The sequence below is a fragment of the Eretmochelys imbricata genome, chromosome 12 (assembly GCF_965152235.1).
Source record: "Eretmochelys imbricata isolate rEreImb1 chromosome 12, rEreImb1.hap1, whole genome shotgun sequence".
NCBI lineage: Eukaryota > Metazoa > Chordata > Testudines > Cheloniidae > Eretmochelys > Eretmochelys imbricata.
In genome coordinates this window covers 907,060-921,891 of record NC_135583.1, presented here as the reverse complement: position 1 = coordinate 921,891, position 14,832 = coordinate 907,060, and the positions used below count along the sequence as shown (strand labels likewise).

General features: G+C 53.5%; 1 non-coding gene and 2 pseudogenes across 1 annotated transcript; all 3 read left to right on the top strand.

The window, feature by feature from the left end:
• The first annotated feature begins 9,681 nt into the window (after window positions 1-9,681).
• On the top strand, window positions 9,682-9,754 carry TRNAF-GAA (transfer RNA phenylalanine (anticodon GAA)). Its single transcript has one exon. It is a non-coding gene; the product is annotated as a tRNA-Phe (tRNA).
• A 2,169-nt stretch (window positions 9,755-11,923) lies between these two features.
• Window positions 11,924-12,104, top strand: LOC144273082 (U2 spliceosomal RNA; annotated as a pseudogene).
• Window positions 12,105-14,462: 2,358 nt separating this feature from the next.
• On the top strand, window positions 14,463-14,637 carry LOC144273081 (U2 spliceosomal RNA; annotated as a pseudogene).
• Window positions 14,638-14,832: the final 195 nt, after the last annotated feature.

The window sequence follows — 14,832 nt, the reverse complement described above, 5'->3', positions numbered from 1 at the left end:
CTAGTAACCTCGTTCTATTTCCTTGCTCCTCAATATGTGCTTGGCGCCTCAAAGGCCCCTTTTTGCCACCTCAAAGCCATCCCTCTTGGCCTCAGGGGGTTCAGCTGGTTGCCCGAAGAGTGCGCTGGGTGCGAATCAGAAACCCATCTCCCAGCAGGCACGCCGGGTACTCGGCCTTAATCCTCAAGGTCGAGGGCTAAACCTTGAGCCAGGAATGTTTGGTCCCTTCCTGCCTCCACCAAGCAGCAAGGGAGAAACGGACGAGACATGCCAGCTCGAAGACGCCTCCCTCCCACTTCCCTGTTGGCTGCGCAAAGCTCTTGGTGTGTCTCATGCCTCATCAGGGAAGCGCGGCCATGCTGAGTCCCGGCCGCAGCCTGGCTGGCCCCGGCTGATGGAGTGCAGAGCCCCGTGAGTCAACGGCAGGTCGAGTCAGGGCCGCATAACCCGCCCTTTCCGTGCTCCGGGGCTGGGGAGGCTGGGGCCGCACAGCCCACTTTGGGGCTGGGGGGAAGCCTCAGGGCACAAGCCTCTGGCGGGAGCTGGCTGCTGCAATGGAACCCAGGGTGTCTCTAGAACAACTTTTGGAGCTGACCAGGGGAAAACGCCTTTGATAACAGCTAGCTCACGTTTAAACTGACTTTTTTTAAACCATTTTTATCACACTAACTAACCCTTGAATCCTAGTGTCACCCCCCATAAAATGACTTCAGCCTTGTATTTTACCCAGGGTAAAACTAAACATCCCTTCAAATACAATGGAGTGGAGATCAATCCCTTTTCAGAGTTAATGCACATGAAAGAACCATGTTATGTTTCATCCCGTATGTCCTGGTCCCATCGCCTTTCCCTCCTCTCCGTTACAAGTTGTGGTATTTTGCACAGAAACTTTATTTCCTCAGAGAGACCTGGGAACAAGGGCTGCCTGCTACACGGTACCAGATAAACACCTTTAATAGGAGACAGCCGTCCCTGTCAGGAAATCATCTCCCACCTTCAAAGATGCAGGTGGGGGGAAAGCAGCAGCCTCTCCCTTCAGCGTCCAGCTGTTGCTCCTGGATGCACGGCCTTGGTGTTTGCTGGCGTCACCAGCAGGGGATCGGCGTCATGTACCTCCCAGCCCCTTGGGGCTCCAGGCAGCACATTTGCAGGCATGTGGGGCTGGGGGTGTTCTTGACGGGGTAGGAACCTTCAACTCTGCAGGCAGCTGGTGAGTTCCCAACTCACCTACCAGGGGGCTGAGAGGCTCTGGGGGAAGACTTTGGGCTCCAGCTTGCCAGGGCTCCAGGAGTGGGCTTGGGGTTTCAGGGCCCCTCCCTCCCTCGTGTCAGCCCCAGGGCTCTGGGCTTTAGCCTACCCACCTCCAGCCCTCCCCAGCTCCAGCCACAGGGTTCAGCAGAGGGCTCTGGGCTTCAGCCCATGGGCTATGGCTTCAGGCTTCAACCCCCGGGGTAGTGGGGCTCCGGCTTGGAAAAATTGCCACAGCTGCCACCAGCAAAGTTGGTGGCCACACTCTGAGGCCACCAAAAAAATGGTGATGGAACCCCTGCTCCAGAGCATGGAGGGGCAGCAGCTAAGGCCAGCGGGCAGCCTGGGCTGGGCAGATGCTCAGAGCAGAGCCCCAAAGGGCTGTCCTGTCTCCCTCCTCAGCAGCAAACCATCAATCCCCCTGACCCCTGAGACAGCAGCCCGGGGCTAAGGGCAGCACCCACTGGGGATTTCTCAACTTGCTCCCACTGGGGTAAGCAAGGACCTGGGGGTGTTTCTAGCAGAGCCGTTGGAACTGAAGTGGGGAACCAGCCTTTTATAACAGGCAGCTCAAGAATGGCATCAGATGAGCAGACTATTGCTTTAACTACTAGGCCACCTTGCCCAATGAATGGCCTCTTATTTCCTTGTTTCTATGGTCTCTGCTTCCTGCAACCTATTCCCCAAGTTCGTTGGCTGGCTGGGCACGGGAGGGTCTGTACTATTTGAAAAGACCAAGTGCCAGGGACAAAACACTCCAATCCCGCCTGGTGCAGGGAGCCGGGTTTGCTCTTTAAATTCTGTTGTTCGTAAATGTCCAGGTCTGGGAATGTCCCACAGAAGCCTTTCTAATGGGCAGCTGGCTGCAGAGCAGTTAAACTGCACAGAGCTCCTGTGGAGGACAGATGGGAATTAGAAACATTTTGAGGATCGTTTGGGAAATTAGCCTTTGTTGACCAGGTTTGTCTCTGTTCCTATTTCACCTTCCGGTGCTATGCAGAGGGATCTTTGGCTTATTTTTGTGAGCTTAATAAATATCTCCGAAACTTTATTTACTCAAACTGGCGCTGGCGGGATAAGGAACAATTCAGGCTGTCACGGAACTGAAGGCGGGAGATGATTTTTTGACTGGGAGAGGGACACCTCCTCTTAAAGGTGTTTGTCTGGCTGGCAGCCCTGGTTCCCAGGTCTCTCCTGAGGGAAGAAAGTTTCTATGCAAAATACCAAAACTTGTAAGGGAGAGGAGGGAAAGGTGATGGCCACATGATGGGGCCAGCATGAACCATAACGTGGTGCTTTCATGTGGGACGACTCTGAACATTGACTGATCTCCACTCCCTTGGATTTGAAGAGATGTTTACTTTTGGACTTGGGAAACTATGAGGCTGAAGCAATTATATCAGGGGTCTGAAACTCCCAGCCTCCGGGACATTTGCGGCCCGCGAACCTCCCGAATGTGGCCTGCAGAGCCTTAGCGGTTTTGCCGCCAGGTCTCTCCCTTGGCCCCACCTGCTTCCCCCAGACACTCCCCCCGCCCCCCGACTCCAGGGGCCCCGGCAGTGCAGCGGAGCTGAGCGACGTCTTCCTGCTCGCTCCAGAGGCTGCTGGCCCCTCCCTGTGGCCCCGGGGCAAGGGGGGGCTGTGCCTGCACGTGCTGCCCCTCCCTGAACGCCCCTGCGGCCAATGGGGCACTGTGGGGGTGGTGCCTACGGCCAACAGCTTGCGAAGGCTCCCCCCCACCTTGGAGCCCCAGGTAAGCACCGCACCTCCAACCCCCTCCCAGAGTCTGCATCCCCACCCCACATACCCCCTCCCATCCCCAACTCTCTCCCAGAGCCTATATCACATCCCCCAGCCTCCAAATTCCCTCCCAGAGCCTGCACCCCCTTCCCACACACCCCCTCCCGACCCCAAACACCCTCCCAGAGCCTGCACCCCCTTCCCACACACCCCCTCCCGACCCCAAACACCCTCCCAGAGCCTGCACCCCCTTCCCACACACCCCCTCCCGACCCCAAACACCCTCCCAGAGCCTGCATCCCCACCCCCTGCCCCAGTCCGGAGCCTGCACCCAGGACCCGAACTGCATCCCAGAGCCTGCACCCCAGACCCCCCTCTCCCACCCAAACTCCCTCCCAGAGCCCAACCTCTCACCCCTTCTGCACCCAAAGTCCCTTCCAGAGCCCGCACCCCAATCCCCTACCCAAGACCTCTTCTCCCACCCAAATTCCCTCCCAGAGCCTGCACCCCCTTCCTCCGCACACCCCCCGTGCCTCCAAACTCCCTCCCAGAGCCTGCACCCCCTTCCCACACACCCCCTCCCGACCCCAAACACCCTCCCAGAGCCTGCATCCCCACCCCCTGCCCCAGTCCGGAGCCTGCACCCAGGACCTGAACTGCATCCCAGAACCTGCACCCCAGACCCCCCTCTCCCACCCAAACTCCCTCCCAGAGCCCAACCTCTCACCCCTTCTGCACCCAAAGTCCCTTCCAGAGCCCGCACCCCAATCCCCTACCCAAGACCTCTTCTCCCACCCAAACTCCCGCCCAGAGCCTTAGGCAGGTGGGGGGGGGGTGGAGTTTTTTGGGGGGTGGAGTTTTGGGGAGTGGGTTCTGGGCAGCATAAATGACATATTTGGCCCACTGGGAGAATTTGAGGATTGACACTGGCCCTAAGGGAAAGTGAGTTTGAGACCCTGCTTTAAGGGATTGGAGCAATGCTGGGGAGATGGAAGGGCACAGAGCTGGGGAGCAGTGTGTGCTCCAAGGAAAGTTGTTGTTGTGCTCTGGTGACACAGGGCGGGAGTGGGGATCTTGTAAGCCGTGGGGTTTGTGTAGAGATAAAGTTTACTAACCCCCAGGTTCAAAGCCGTTCCTGCTCTGGGCTATACAGGACAGTCTTTATTGAGAGTCTAGCTCACTGGTTGAATAGTTGCCTGCAGGGCAATGGGTTCCTAGTTCAAATCCAAGCGCTTCCCTTTAAAAACTTTTTCAAATGAAAATCAATTTCCGGACCCATCTCTGGTGTGTTCAGGAGTCCACTGAATGGGGATGCTTGAAATGATTGTAAACACTCAGCAGTTCCCCTTGCGAATGCAGAAAACCCAGCAGAGCTGTCCAGCAGCTGAAATCCGCTCCTGTCCTTGCGTCTCCAAGAGGGACACTCTGTATTTGGGGCATGTGCAACACCTCTGGGATGGTGACAGGTGAAAAAATGCTGGATTCAATGACAGCTGAGACCACAGGAGGGGAAGGTGAATGGCAGAACCACACAGGGTCATAACACTCAGACCCGAGGCTTCACTGTCGCTACCCCTGTGTTTGCCCTCGTTTATATCCTAAGAAACACACCCTTCCCCCTCCCCCACACACTGTCATACCCAACCCTTTCCCCTGGAGCCCAACCCAACCCTGCCCTACCCCTCTCCCACACACACACCATGGGACACAGCCTCTCCGTGACTCACCCAGGTCAGGACTTGCCTCTGCATCGCCCCAACAGGGGAGCAGAGAGCCTGAAGGGCCAGAGGAGACAGATTGAGATCGGCTGGAATAGAAAAGTCTTCCCTTTGCTTCTTCAGAGTCTCATTAACCTCACCCAGGAGAAGTTCCAGCACCGGGTGGCTCAAAGCACCAACCTTCCCTTCAGCAGCGGAAGGTGGGAACCAGCTCGATCACACAGAAGGAGGCTCCCCACCTCTGTTTCTGCTGTCCTGCAGCCTTTCCTATGAATTTGTTTTAGTAATGCAACCCCCGCCAACCCATCCATCTATGAGCTAAAGAGACAAGCCCCTAAACATGGGCTCCAGTGGTGCAATGGGTTAGTGCACAGGACTTATAGAGCAATGCTGCAGTTGTGAGTTCAAACCCCAGCTAGAGTACTGGTTTTCTGTAAGCAGGTGGCTTCTGCCAATCATTTTGCCCTGTGGAAAATACAATTCCAGCCCAGCAGACACCGAGGTCCCTTCCTTTACCGAGTGCAGGGCAGATTCACACATCTACAAGGCTCCGCTCTCCACCAGCCACCTGTGTCAGGAGGGGTCAAGCAGAGCCCAGAGCGCTGCCCATCCTGTGATTCTTCACCCCCTGACTCCCCTTCAATCTTTGCTCCCCAAATCACCTGTGTGCACACCCTCCTGGCTGTGAGACTCAAACCCTGCCTGACTTCTGTATGTTGGTATGTTTTGTGTCTGTTGTGTTGATGTGCATGTGCGTCCTGGGTGATTTTTGTGAATGCCTTCCCCAGTTTTGTGTGCATGTGTGTATGATTTTTGCATGCATATTCTTTTTTGCTTCGTATTCTTTTGGTATGTGGATTTTGTGTTATCTTGTTGTGTGCTTTTTCTGTGTTTTTTGGTGTGGATTTGTTCTTTGTATGTTTTGAGCCATTAATTAACTCTAAGCGATGCTTTGTAATTGACATGGACACCTTACAACACAAACTGCTCAATTGACACTACTCTCTCTGAAAAAAGAAAAGGAGGACCTGTGGCACCTTAGAGACTAACAAATTTATTTGAGCATAAGCTTTTGTGAGCTACAGCTCACTTCATCCGATGCAGTGAGCTGTAGATCACGAAAGCTTATGCTCAAATAAACTGGTTAGTTTCTAGGGTGCCACAAGTCCTCCTGTTCTTTTTGCGGATACAGACTAACATGGCTGCTACACTGGATACTCTCTCTGAGTTGACACTTTTGCTTGCTTGTAATTGAGATTGACCCTGTCAAGGTTCCTTCTCCACTCTGAATGCTAGGGTACAGATGTGGGGACCTGCATGAAAACCTCCTAAACTTACTTTTACCAGCTTAGGTTAAAACTTCTCCAAGGTACAAACTATTTTATCTTTTGCCCTTGGACTTTCGCTGCCACCACCAAACATCTAACACCAGTTATTGGGAAAGAGTTTGTTTGGAAACGTCTTTCCCCCCAAAATCCTCCCAAATCTTACCCCCTTTTTTCTGGGGAAGGTTTGATAAAAATCCTCACCAATTTGCATAGGTGACCACAGACCCAAACCCTTGAATCTTAAGAACAGTGAAAAAAGCATTCAGTTTCTTAAAAGAAGAATTTTAATAGAAGAAAAAGTAAAAAGAATCACCTCTGTAAAATCAGGATGGTAAATACCTTACAGGGTAATTAGATTCAAAACATAGAGAATCCCTCTAGGCAATACCTTAAGTTACAAAAAGACACAAAAACAGGAATATCCATTCCATTCAGCACAGCTTATTTTCTCAGCCATTTAAAGAAATCAGAATCTAAAGCATACCTAGCTAGATTACTTACTAAGTTTGAAGACTCCATTCCTGTTCTGTCCCCTGCAAAAGCATCACACAGGCAGACCCAGACCCTTTGTTTCTCCCCCCCTCCAGCTTTGAAAGTATCTTGTCTCCTCATTGGTCATTTTGGTCAGGTGCCAGCGAGGTTATCCTAGCTTCTTAATCCTTTACAGGTGAAAGGGTTTTTCCTCTGGCCAGGAGGGATTTTAAAGGGATTTACCCTTCCCTTTATATTTATGACAACGCTTATGAACGTAAACCGCTCAATTGACTTGACTTGCTCAATTGGTTCTGCTCAATTGACTCTACTCTGTAAACTGATACTTTGTAATGGAGATTGGCACTTTTTGTAACAACAACCGCGGAAAGCCCTTAACTGGCACAGCTGGCATAGGACTAAATTCCTATAAAAATGGACTCTGAGAACTGAGAACTTTGAGTCTCCTGTTCTGCCACCACCCTCCAGGAGCATCGGATATACGCATCTGACACGGACTTGGCTCCATTCTCGTGTCCAGGCCACCTGGCCAGTGCTCTGTCACGGGCAACGTCTAGGCTGGTCACTATAACCTCTATGCAGAACTTGTATGACTCAATGTATGAAAGTATCTGTAGATAAGTAAGGAATAAGTAGTGACATAGTTGTGTGTGAAAAGAAAAGGAGTACTTGTGGCACCTTAGAGACTAACCAATTTATTTGAGCATAAGCTTTCGTGAGCTACAGCTCACTGTGTGTGTTTTCTATATTTTTATTATATTTACAATAAATGTGGCATTTTGCCTTCTCCCTTTTACAAGAGCCTGTTGGTCTTATTTTATTAGTATAACACAGACACGCTCCCCCAGCTTTCCCTGCGCCTTGGGCTCACACCTGGGTGTCTCCCGAATCCTTGGCGTTGTCCAGCATGTCTCTCTCCACAGAAGTCACCTGGCCTCATCTTAGACGCCATCTTCATATTGCTCTTCTCCGTCCCAGAGCTCCTGCTCTGCTCCTCAGACCCATCTGTCCTCAGCTCCGCAGGCAGAGGGGAAGGGGCACCGTGGGAATCACACACGCCCCATTCCAGACACCCCATCGCATCCACAGGGCTCCCAAACCAGGACACCAGGCCCCACCCCGAGGGAGCAAAAAGCCTTTGTGAGCCCAGCACACACCAGACAGGAAAAGATTAACACCCACACCCAGCTGTGACAGTGCTCCCTGTGAGAGCCAGCTGACGTCACTCAATCACGGTGAACTGCAAACAGACCAGGGCAGACAAACCCCAAACACTGGTGGATATTCCAACAGTTAGATTTACCCAGCCAGCCCAAAACAGCTGCTATAGCACCTCCCTGGTTACTCAGACGTCCAAATAATACAGTTCCCTTAAGGTGCCCAGCCTCAGGCCTCCATCCAGACATACATGTCAAGCATATGATGATCAATTCTGAAAATCTTCTTTCATCACACAAAAGAAATGTTCTCCTGACCCCAAAGGACCAAGCCCCAGACCCAGGTCAAATGAGAACTCAGATCTTTCCCCAAATACACGCTTACAGTCAATTCTTATTAACTAACTAAAATTTATTAAAAAAGAAAAGAGAGAGAATTGGTTAAAAGATCAATATACAGACAGACTTGAGTTCAATTCTTGAGGTTCAGACACACAGCAGAGACAAGCTTGTAGTCGCCAAAAGTCCTTTTAGAAATAGTCCACAGGTTACAGTCCGATGTCCATATTCAGGGTGACTCCAGTCAATGACTGGGGTTCTCAATCCTTATGGCTCAGGGTTTCCCCCTCTTGAAACCCAAAGCAGGTCTGAGATGAAGAAGGATCATGTCCCAAGGTTTTTATACATTTCCTGTCGGAGAAAACAATTGGCTTAACTTTCCTTCTTCCAAACATCATGGCAATTAGCACAGGATAATTTATCCATTAAACAGTTCAGATACAGGTGATCACAACCTTCAAAGAGACACAGACAATAATACTATGTCACTCAAGAGTCTTCCTAAATGTTAATATTCCTTTTTTGATCTTTGAATCAAAGCTCTGGCCCTAGACAAGACTTGTTTGCTTACATCACAAGACCTGAGCAAACATCTACTCTTCTACCTCTAACAATGCAGACTTGCATTTCAAAGCTCTATTCAATTACATCTCTCCCTACCCAGTCTTTAAAGTTCGGGGGAGGAGGAGGTCAGGGGCGGGGTGATGAGGATGGTGGGGAGAGGAGGAGGAAGTTGGGGGAGGGGTGCTGAGTATGGTGGGGGTAGGAGGAGGTTGGGGGATGGGTGCTGAGGGTGGGGGGAGGAGGCGGTCAGGGGAGGGGCGCTGAGGACAGGGGGGAGGAGGAGGTTGGGGGCGGGGTGCTGAGGACGGGGGGGAGGAGGAGGTCAGGGGAGAGGTGCTGAGGACAGGGGGAGGAGGAGGTCAGGGGCAGGGTGCTGAGAATGGGGGAGGAGGTCGGAGGTCGGGGGCGGGGCACTGAGGACGGGGAGGGGTTTGGGGGCAGGGGGGTTGTGGGGCGCAGGCTCCAGGAGAGGTTTTGGGGTGGGAGGGCGGGGCAGTTGGAGGTTCGGGGTCCAGCCGGGTGGCGCTTGGCTCAGGTAGCTCCCGGTTGGCAGCTCCGCGGGACTCAGGCTGGCTCCACACTCAGGGGGTGACTCCAGATTCACCCCGAGGCAGCTGATCCTAATCTGGGCAGAGGCCCCAACTCTGTGGGTGCTCTGGGGCTGGAGCACCAGGGGGAAGAAGAGGGGTGCTCAGCACCGACTGGGGTGACCAGCCATCAGGTGACCAAGGGAGCCCAGCTAGCTGGTTGGGGCAGGGTGGTTTATGGGGGGAAGCCCCGACAGGAGACAGGGGAAGCCAGGACAACAAGGTGGGGTGGCAAGTGGTGACCAGACTCTCGCCACCAGGGTCTAGTCTAGCTCAGGGTCCAGCTCAACTTCCTCCCTGCGCCACTGGCCCCCTAGTCCACTTCTGCTACCAGGTCAACCCAGGAACTAAGTCAGGAACGGGGTGAGGCAGCAAGTCAAGCTGAGCAAGGCAGGCAAAAGTGCATCTTGCCTTCATGGGCCTCTCACAACGATGTCCTTTTTGTGTGCCATGGCTGACAAAACATCCCTGACAGAGAAGCAGGAGGCCAAAGGGGAGCCATGCAGCTGCTGAAGTAGCTCAGTTGGGCGCGCGTTAGACTGAAGATCTAAAGGTCCCTGGTTCAATCCTGGGCTTTGGCAGGTCCTTTTCTCCCTCTTTGGTGCAGAGGTGGCTTGTTTTCTGGAGCACAGCAGCACCTTTACCTGCTACAGTGTCCAGTCCAAAATATCAGCCCCCCGGTGCAAAAACGTTACCTTAGGATGTAAACAGGAGGTTTCCAGCACTGGGATACCTGACAGAGAGCTCAGTGGGGGGAGTAACAGCTGCTGACTCTGAGGGTCCTGGGCTAAATCCACTTGCAGGTGGAAGCGTTTCAATTTATTTCACTGACAATGAGTAAGGTGACGATTTAATCACAGGTATTTTTCGTAAAAATCACGGGCAGCTCCCTGCCCCACCCCTGTCTCCAGGTCACCTCCGCCTTTGCCTCCTCCCCTGAATGCGCTGCCCCGCTCTGCTTCTCCGACCCCCCCACCCTGGCTTCCCTCGAATCAGCTGTTCGCGCGGGAAGCTGGGGTGCTGAGAAGCGGGCGGCAGCTTCGCGCTCAGGTCCAGGGATGCGGAGGTGAGCTGTGATGGGGGAGCGCAAGGAGGGCCGCCCGAGCCGCAGCAGGTAACACGGGGGGGGGGGCGCAGGGGAACCGCTCCTCGCCCCAGCTCACCTCTCCCACCCTCAGCCTGAGCGGGAAGCCGCGGCCTGCTTCTCAGCCCTCCCCGGCTTCCCGCCGAACAGCTGATTCACGGGGAGCCGGGTGGGGGCAGAGAAGCAGAGTGGGGCGGCGCGTTCAGGGGAGGAGGCGGAGCGGAGGTGAGCTGGGGGTGGGGCAGGGAGCTACCGGTGGGTGCTCTGCACCCACCAAATTTTCCCCGTGGGTGCTCCAGCCCTGGCGCACCCACGGAGTCGGCGCCTAAGGCACCACTTTTGATGTGATCCGTGGGGGGAGCGGCTCCCAGCTCCCATCTTCCCCCAGTAGCTCCTACAAGGCAGCTGCCCCTCAGTTGTGTCATGCATCCAGCACCCGCAGAACAGGGCCCTGATCCCTGTGTGGGACCCGGTTGTGCTACTGCAATCCCCATAAGAAGGATACCCGCCTCACCCAGCTCCGGGCCACTTGGGGGCAGTGCGAAAGAAATCCAATCTACTGTCAAAGCATGGGGGAGAGGGCGAGGGTTTGGGGATGGCAGTGCTGGGTAATTGCAGGGTATCTGCCAGGTGGTATAAAGTGCTGCCTAGAGCTGCTATTTACCCCTTTCCATTGTAAAAACTGACTATTTATTCCTACCCTTTGTTTCCTATCTGCTAACCAGTTACTGATCCATGAGAGGTCTGGAGCCATCTGGAGCAGCTCGTAACTGTGAGTGCCAACCTCAGGGCAGACTGTTAAGGAGCAGGTCACAATCCCCAAATTGCTTGGGTGTTCTATACTTAGATTTCACCAAGTATCAGTGTCACGGAGTCCCTGGGCGATGCTCTGGAACTGCTCCCCATGAAGCCAGGCAGGACTCTGGGGAAGTCTCCTCTCTGGGAGCAGCCTGTCTGCAGGACACACAGCTCACCCGGCTTCCACCTTCCTGGGTCTGACCTCAGAGCATTCAGCATCCTCTGCCCCCCCGTGCGCTTCCCACAGCGAGTCCGCTCAGGCGGGGTCCTGGGGGGGCCAGGGGGTCCTGCACCCCAACTTCGCAGTCAGACGTGACTCTCAGCCAGCCAGTAAAACAGAAGGTTTATTAGATGACAGGAACATGGTCTAACACAGAACTTGTAGGTGCAGAGAACAGGACCCCTCAGCTGGGTCCATTTTGAGGGACCAGTGAGCCAGACAACCCCATCTGCACTTCACTCCATGTCCCAGCCAGCCCCAAACTGAAACTCCCTCCAGCCCCTCCTCCTCTGGGCTTTGTCCCTTTCCCGGGCCAGGAGGTCACCTGATTCCTTTGTTCTCCAACCCTTTCACTCTCACCTTGCAGGGGGGAAGGGCCCAGGCCATCAGTTGCCAGGAAACAGGGTGTCGGCCATTCTCTGTGTCCAGACCCCTGCACACACCTGCTCTCTAGATCTGCAATGATCATATCCCCTTACCCCACCATCTAGATACTTAAGAACTGCATAGGGGAAACTGAGGCACCCCCACACTATTCAGAGGAAACGTTAAGAACAGTCCCACTTCAGATTATAGGCGATGTGCCTTTTTTGACTTTTTAAACCAAATGTGCTATTTTTGGATAATTTAAGTATTATATGCAGAGGACTAGCTTGAATACAAATGTTAAATCTGTTCCTATCACTTTAATAACTGAGACTTCCTCTATCTGAGGTCTATCTATTCAACTGATTTTTGGAATCGGGAGATGGAATAGCAACTGGCTCCATCCACTGCACACATCACCCTGTTATTGCAGTACTGAACCTCCAGGACTGGTGGACCTCCGTATGGGGAAAATATCATGGTTGAAGAGTAGCAAAGAAATGTGATGTTGTCCATGTCAACATTTGGTTTGTACGAAGAGTATGGTTTGAGTCATTTCTAACCCTTTGGTTACTTATTAGTAACATCTTATTATTAGGCCTCTCAGTTGAAAGGCTGCTCTTGCAGATTTTCCTTTGTCATTGTTTGCAGGTTAGTAACCAGTTTAATAGTTTCTTACTCTATTCTATTTAGGTTCCTAAACCGCTCTCCTTAGAACCCTTCCAGAACTGATAGCATGCTGCAAGATGCTCTGAGGCGAGCACCTCCCACGCCCCGCAGCTGCCCAGGTCCCTGAAGCTGGTGGTGCTCTCGCTGCTCTACACACCATCAAGAGAGGAATCTCCATAGACGGGACCAGCATCTCTCCAGAGACCACCCAGAGGGTCACCAGCGCCTCGCCGGATACCTGCCTAGCATCTGAAACCACACAGAGAGACCTCAGGTCCATGCCGGATGCCCGCCCAGCCGGACCTCTCGACCCCACCCGCCCACATCAGGATGAACCAGCCAGCGATACCGCTGATGCTGCTGGAACCCCCCCCTCGCTGCGGACATGCTCATCTGCCCCATCTGCTCTCCGCCCCGAAGCTTCCACCTCCTCGGTGGCATCACCAGGCACCTGAAGAGATGCCACAGCAAGAGGGTCGCCTTCAGCTGTGCCCTCTGCAGCCTGCCCTTCGAGGTACCATGAAGGTACCCCTCAACAAGGCAGACAAGATCGTCCGGCAGCTGGTGAAGAAGTGGCTGTTCCTTCCCCAGAGAGCCAGCAACGAGCTGGTGTATATCACAAGCAGTCATGGCAGTGCCAATGTCCCCCACATGGGTGACCTGTGTGACATCGCGGTGATCACCCACGCCTTCCACCTGCTGACGTGTCCCGACGCCATGGTAAGGAACATCGCAGCAAACGCCCTCCATGGATGCAACAAAGAAGCGATCGGCAGAGCCCCCTCCAACCAAGAAACCGCCAGCTTCCTGAGCGGTTCCCTGGATGGCGAATTCGGACGGGATGGGCGTGACATCGCTTCACTGTGGTCCTGCGCTCGCAGTGCCACGCATCACCTGGGGAAGCGCATCGGCTGCCGCTGGGAGTGGTGCGAGGAGCGCCAGGAGCTGGGAGTCCTGGGGCCGCAGATCAGGTCTGAGGACAACACCATCGTCACCCCGAGCGCCAGAGGCATGCTGGAGAGGACCCTGAAGGCGGCCATCCACTCACTGTACATGGAAGCTCTGAAGCATAAACCAGACCAGGGTAAAGCCTTCGACTGACCAGTGGGAAGCCAGCAGCCACTTCCTTGCCTGGGGGCGGCTTCACCCATTTCCGTGACTGGCGGTTCAGCCACTGCACCCGGCTCAACTGCGTCCCGCTCAACGGAGCCGTCCACCACGGGAACAGAGACAAGCGTTGCAGGAAGTGCGGCTACTCCAACAAGACCCTGCCCCACATCCTGTGCAGCTGCAAGCCCCACTCCAGAGCCTGGCAGCTGCGCCACAACGCCATCCAGGACCACCTGGTGAAAGCCATTGCACCAAGCCTGGGGGAGGTTGCCATGAACTGCGCTGTCCCCGGCACTGACAGCCAGCTGCGACCCGACGTGGTAGTCACCGACGAGGCCCAGAAAAAGATCATCCTCGTCGACATCACGGTCCTCTTCGAGAACAGGACCCCAGCCTTCCGAGAAGCCCGAGCTCGTAAGCTGGAAAAATACGCCCCTCTGGCCAACACCCTGAGAGCGAAGGGCTACGAGGTGCAGATGGACGCCCTGATCGTCGGAGCCCTGGGCGCTTGGGACCCCTGCAACGAGCGTGTGCTGCGGACCTGTGGGATCGGTCGACACTACGCGCGGCTCTTGCGGTGCCTCGTGGTCTCGGACACCATCCGATGGTCCAGGGACATCTACATCGAACACATCACCGGCCACCGACAGTACCAGGAGGTGTGAGCTGGTTCGACATCGTGCATCCACTATGGGAAAGGGACTGAGAGGCTTTTTCCATTGGACCGTATGAACTGGAATCATAAACTCCCTGAACATTAAATCCCACCAAATGAGGGTAGATCCATCCCCATCATCATACCCGCTCATTATACTCCACACCTGAACATAGCCATTATATGGACAACATACCCCCATATCTCGATGTCTGTACTTTGATCGGTTAAACTTTTACCCCCAATCAGAGAGATTGCAGATTATGTATTCCTTATGCCACCAGCTCCTAAACCGAATTTCGCACCCCTTGATAATCTGTACCTTATCCCCTCATAACCAGAAAGTTCTATGCTTGAACCCTGTACCGTTTTCTTTTTATTTCAACATTATCTTAATAAAATTATTAAATCTGTTCTTATCAGTTTAATAGCTGATATGTCCTTTATTTGAGGACTGTCTATTAAATTGATTTTTGAAACAGGGGGATGGACTAGGAGCTTGCTCTGTCCACCCCACGCATCGGCCTGATATTGCAGTGTCTCCAGGAACGGTGCAGCTCCTTTTGGGGAGAATCTTCTGGTTAGAAAAGCAGAAAGTTTTACTGTGACAAGGCTTCTTGAGAGCAGATTTCTTCAAGGGGCTGGAAAAAATTGGAACCTTCTAGTGCTTTACTTTCTTTATGACAAACTATTGTTACAATTTCTTGGGAGTGTTTTGCGAATCGATAGATGTGAGGTTCTTTGTCTTGCTAGAGGA